This window comes from Branchiostoma floridae, chromosome 6 (genome assembly GCF_000003815.2).
Source record: "Branchiostoma floridae strain S238N-H82 chromosome 6, Bfl_VNyyK, whole genome shotgun sequence".
Taxonomy (NCBI): Eukaryota; Metazoa; Chordata; class Leptocardii; order Amphioxiformes; family Branchiostomatidae; genus Branchiostoma; species Branchiostoma floridae.
Window position 1 is genome coordinate 21,316,792 of NC_049984.1, and position 5,115 is coordinate 21,321,906.

At 40.7% G+C, this 5,115-nt stretch overlaps 1 protein-coding gene across 1 annotated transcript in view; it reads left to right on the plus strand.

Annotated features, from left to right (window-relative positions):
* The first annotated feature begins 1,062 nt into the window (after window positions 1-1,062).
* LOC118418403 (probable L-cysteine desulfhydrase, chloroplastic) overlaps window positions 1,063-5,115 on the plus strand; it is a 37,608-nt gene continuing 33,555 nt past the window's right edge. The window contains exon 1 of the mRNA XM_035824287.1: window positions 1,063-1,171. The gene's annotated coding sequence lies outside the window, so the exon portion shown is untranslated. The remainder of the gene's footprint in view (window positions 1,172-5,115) is intronic.

The following is a 5,115-nucleotide window of genomic DNA, read 5'->3' on the forward strand; positions in this document are numbered from 1 at the left end:
TTTCTGTGTGAAAGACATTTGTTTTCTATCCCTTAAGCTTCTTTCAAGGATTCAAAGACCAGGTCTCCTATTTCTTTCCAGAATTTCAAGTAGAATTCAGCTGGTAAGCCGTCGATTCCTGGCGCTTTATTTTGCTTCATGTGTTTTAAGGCTAAAAAGCATTCATTTTTTGTTATTGGTTCATCAAGCAGAAGTCTATCCTCATCCGAAAGAGAGGGTACATCAACCGACTCAAGAAATGCGTCGATTTGTTCGTCAGTTGCAGGATTATCACAACAATAAAGATTTTTGTAAAAAGTTACCTCCAAATCCAAAATTTCAAACGGATTTGTTTCCTCTCGGTTTTCAAACTTTAATTTAGTAAGGGTGTTTTGTTTTGAACGGGAGCTCTCAAGAGTGAAGAAATATTTATTTGACTTTTCCCTTTTTTCGACCCATTCGGCTCTAGATCTTACTTGTGCTCCTTTTGTTTTATATTCATATATGGTTTCTAATTTTGACTTAGCCTGTGCATATACATCAAGAACATCTTCATCTAACGTCTCATCTATCTCTTCTCAAGTTCTGTTAACTGAGTTTCCAAGCGCACAAGGTCGTCATTCAGTTGGAATCCTTTTTGTCTAGAGAACTTATCCGTAAAGTCCTTAATCTTTTTTTTTGCAGATTTCCCAGAGCATTTGTTTCGATACATTACTGTCTTTGAACTATTTAACGACATCAATAAGAGTAGACTTAACACCATTAACATAGCAATCATCTGATAGGTGTGAGGTATTAAAACGCCACACTCCGGGTCCTCTAGTGAAATCTGTCAGTAATAACTTAAGATATATCGCTTGATGCACCTGCACCCCTCCCCACGTCCGTTTCACCACCTCGCTCAAAGAGCTGCTCCTAATGATCTTAAAGGCTTCACTACCACCGTCCGACTCTCTCAGAAGTATACAGGGCACTTCTGAGACAACAAGAGACACCTATCCAATCCGGTATCTCAATAACTGCGAAAATATATCGAAACATGCCGCAGATCGTAGAACTAGAAGCATGTCTTCCTTAGAAGATTGACCTCTGACCTCTGACCCATAGACAACTTGCCAAACAAGTAGGTTCGACTCCATTTCGTTTAAAAAATATTTTGTGGACGTACTGCCTTCGGATTTGTGCCTCACAGGTGAGAATATACTAGTACTAGTATCTATAGCACATTTTAGAACTGTCTGAACTGTCTATAGCCTCCACGCATAACAAATGATGCATGCTAACGATTGATTGATAAAATGCTACATCACGATAAAGTACTAAAGACTAAATACTTTTGTTCAAAGAGAACACGAGCAGGTTTTTGGCGACGCCTCAGGGGCGAGCCTAATGTTTATAGTGTGCGACCGTTTGACAGGAATTCTAGGAATTCCGCAGGCATGCGAGGAATTTTTCTACGGGTATTCCCCAGGGAGTTTGTTTTTGTGTGTGACCTTTAGTCTGTCTTGGGTATGGCGTATAATACGATGACGTGACCGATGTTATAAACCAGGAATTCATGTGTTAGATACTCGTTTCACCATCAAGTATACAGCACATTACATTCTTTAACAAATTACCCGATATTATGTATCGTTAGGGGAGAAAAGTGGGTCAGTCATATTTTTGGCTTGACCATTCGGCGTAATGATGTCGTGTATGTATGAGGATTGTTTTGTTTCGTTTGAAGGTTTTTATTTCATATCTTTCTGTTATATCATTTTGTATGGTTGTGTGACTCTTGATTCTTCCCTTTTTTTCATATTGCTGTGATGTTCATTTGGTTCCCAAACCATCGCGACAAAGGGGTGTACTTGTCAGTCGATTCTTCCTGTAACCTGGGGGTTGTCATGCCGGCGTTCACCTGTGGGGACAGATTGTGAGAGAGGATTGATATGAAGAATTTTTTGCAATAGTGATACTAACTTAGCAACTTTTGTATGTCTGGATCGGTAAAGTGTTGTTTTCTGTTAGTTACAGGCAGTCGGAAGTGATGTAAGGCATCAAAGTAATTCAGATATAATTTATAGCAAAAGTGATACATATTGAATTACAACGCTTATATTGTCATGTCAAGTCAAAGTCCTTCCACTGGGGGAAAGGGTATCGGATGTAGCCATATCCGAGCAGGGATATTTGCGTATTTGTAACAAATGCTAGCGAATGCAAACGGATTCGAGTTGGATCCCTAAAATATCCGAAATTTGGACTTTTGGGATCCGGAATGAAAAGACTCAAACATATCCCAAAATGAGATTTTCCACGGATGCGAAGTCGTTTTTTTAGGGATTTCTTCGAATACCTGGAATGATCGGATCGCAAAGAATCCCCAAACGGTATTTCCCTCGGATGCGAAGTCGTTTTTCAAAGGCTTTCTTCGAATACCTGGAATGAACGGTTCCCAAAACGGCCTTTGCCGCGAATGCGAAGTCGTTTTTATAGGATTTTCCTCGTATATTTGGCATGGTCGGATCCTAAGAAATCCCAATGCGGCATTTGCCGCGGATGCGAAGTCGTTTTTTAGGGATTTCTTCGTATGATCAGATCATAAAGAATCCAAAACGGGATTTTCTGCAGATACAAAGTCACTTTAATGAATTTTCCGCACATTTGACAAATCACAATATCATGTGTGCCCAATTACTTTCTTATAAAAGGCTTACACGATTTGAAATAGAAAAGAATGCACAGAATAATCTTATTCTAAACCAGTCCTGAGAAGAACTAAACGACGTAATGTCATCGAGGCCGAATCCTGTCTGCCACATGATGTGTATACAGATACAATATTGCAACAAGAATGGGTTATACCAGGTATGTACAGAGAGTCCCTGTTATCTAATTATGTTAAGGGAAAGTTGAATCCTTTAACCGCCAATATCACATGACTTCTTATACTTCCAAATAGAATATAGGATCAAACGTGAATGCAATTTGACTTTTATGTAAATTCTACGAATATCTGTACATGTTTCTATTACAAATCAAAGTCTTCGCGATGTCCAACTCTAAGGAATTTCCACATCCGGCTACAGGATACAGATAGTGAATCCAGCTTGTAAAGTACAAGTAACATGACTTATAGTATCAGTATGTACAGCTTCTCGCAACAGCACAAAGTCTCCTTTCTACTAGTGACAGTGCTTCGCTTCTTTTCAGGCTAGTTACGCCCTGATCCCTCCCAGCTCAATTCCTTCTGTGCCCTTCCTGTAGTCCAGTGTTCTCCCAGCTGTTGACACGGCCAGAGAATGTCGACCCGCCTTCTGGAAAAGAGAAAGAATAATCCCATCAAATTTTGAGATAGCTAAAGCATCCATGTTTGATGGATGCGTCCGTCAAAGTTATTAGGATGTATATGAAAAGAAATGGTGATTGGCTTGTTATACAACAGGAACAAATGCATCTGATTGTGGTATCGCCATTATCACCGTTACATTCCGCATTATCATACCAAAAAAGTCCCCCGGGAGGGCGCGGCAGAAACAGTCTAGTGTTGCATAATTAGTGACAAGGTGTGATCTGCTTCCCCGGCCGGACTTTGCATTGTGTACGAGACGTCGCATATAAACAAACACGTAAACACCGTTGGAACAGAATGTTCCTATGCGAATAAATACCAGACTTGAGACAAACATATGTGTATACAAGTACTGTTTTGATGATGATTCAAATTTTTCCCAAATAAGTCAACAGTTACTCAGCAAGTATCATGCTTGTGACTTGTGTTTTGTAAGGCTCCGTTATGTCGTTTTCTGATAAGTTTCTGCAAGGACATCAGATGTAACGTCCTTGGTTTCTGTTCAGCCCAAGCATACCAAAAGCGCTACTAACTACTAGCCAACAAGGAATGTAGTCACAAAGACGAATTCAAAGCGGGTATTGTTTGGAAACAATCATTGTATAAAACATACCTCGCCGTGATATCCGCAGGACAGTGATGTAAAATAGCTCCAGGACGCCGAACTACAAAACAGGGCTGGCTGTTTCAGTCCCTCGATCGCCGTCCCGTCCGTCGACTGCCACTTGAGTTTGGTCACCGCCTCAACATCACCCTACTACAGAAGTTCACACACGTGTGTACAAATCCATATCCCGAGTTCAACGTTTCAAAACTCAAAGTTTGAGGTACAAAAAGATTGCGGTCCTCACGGACAACGCTGACTATCTCCGCTTTATTTTTAAACTGACTGATGTGCAGTCTGATTGGTCAGAGAGACAACGATTGGATTACCCACAACACACCGCCCCAATGTACGGAGGCAAAAAAATACAGAGTCACATATTTAAGATATCCCAAGATTACCAACAATGCACTGCTCCAATGGAATCCCATCCACTGGAGCAATCCACTGGAGCAGTGCATTGTTGGTAATCTTGCCACGAATGCAGAAAAAAACCATTTCGCATCCTTACGAATCCGAGTATCCTGGTATCTAGCGTAACGTGGATTGTCTCACTTGTATTGACGTTACAAACTGTGGTGTCCGAGGTACAAAAAGGGGGAAAGATATGACCAATCTAAAAAATAAAATATATGCTCAAAAACAAGAGTGCTAGCCACGCATACATAAAAAGTAAGTATTCTTACGGAAGCTGTGTTAGCATCCGCCACGAAGTAAGTAAGCAAACGAATTCCGTGTTTGCATCCACCGCGAGTTTCTGATACCAACGAATGCGTTACGGATGTGTATGGGATCCGTGATTTTTGGTAATCTTTGGTATCCGTCAGCATCCGTCAGGATGTTAAAAATCTGTATCCTTGGTATTCGTCTGCATCTGAAGACTTTTCGCTGATAAACAAGAATCCTGACCACGTATTCTTTCGTTTGCGTTAAAAGTAAGTATCCATACGAATACAATGTTTGAATCAGTTAGTGGCTTACAGATACTAACGGATCCGTGATTATAAGTAAGTATCCATAAGAATGCAGTGTTAGCATCCGTCACAAAGTACTGAGTATATGTTTGTATCCACCGATGAGAGTTACGGATACCTACGAATGCGTTGCGGATGCAAGTGGGATCCGTCATTTTTTGGGATCCGTGATGGTTTTTGGGATCCGTCAGCATTTGTCAGCATACGTCAGCATCCGTCAG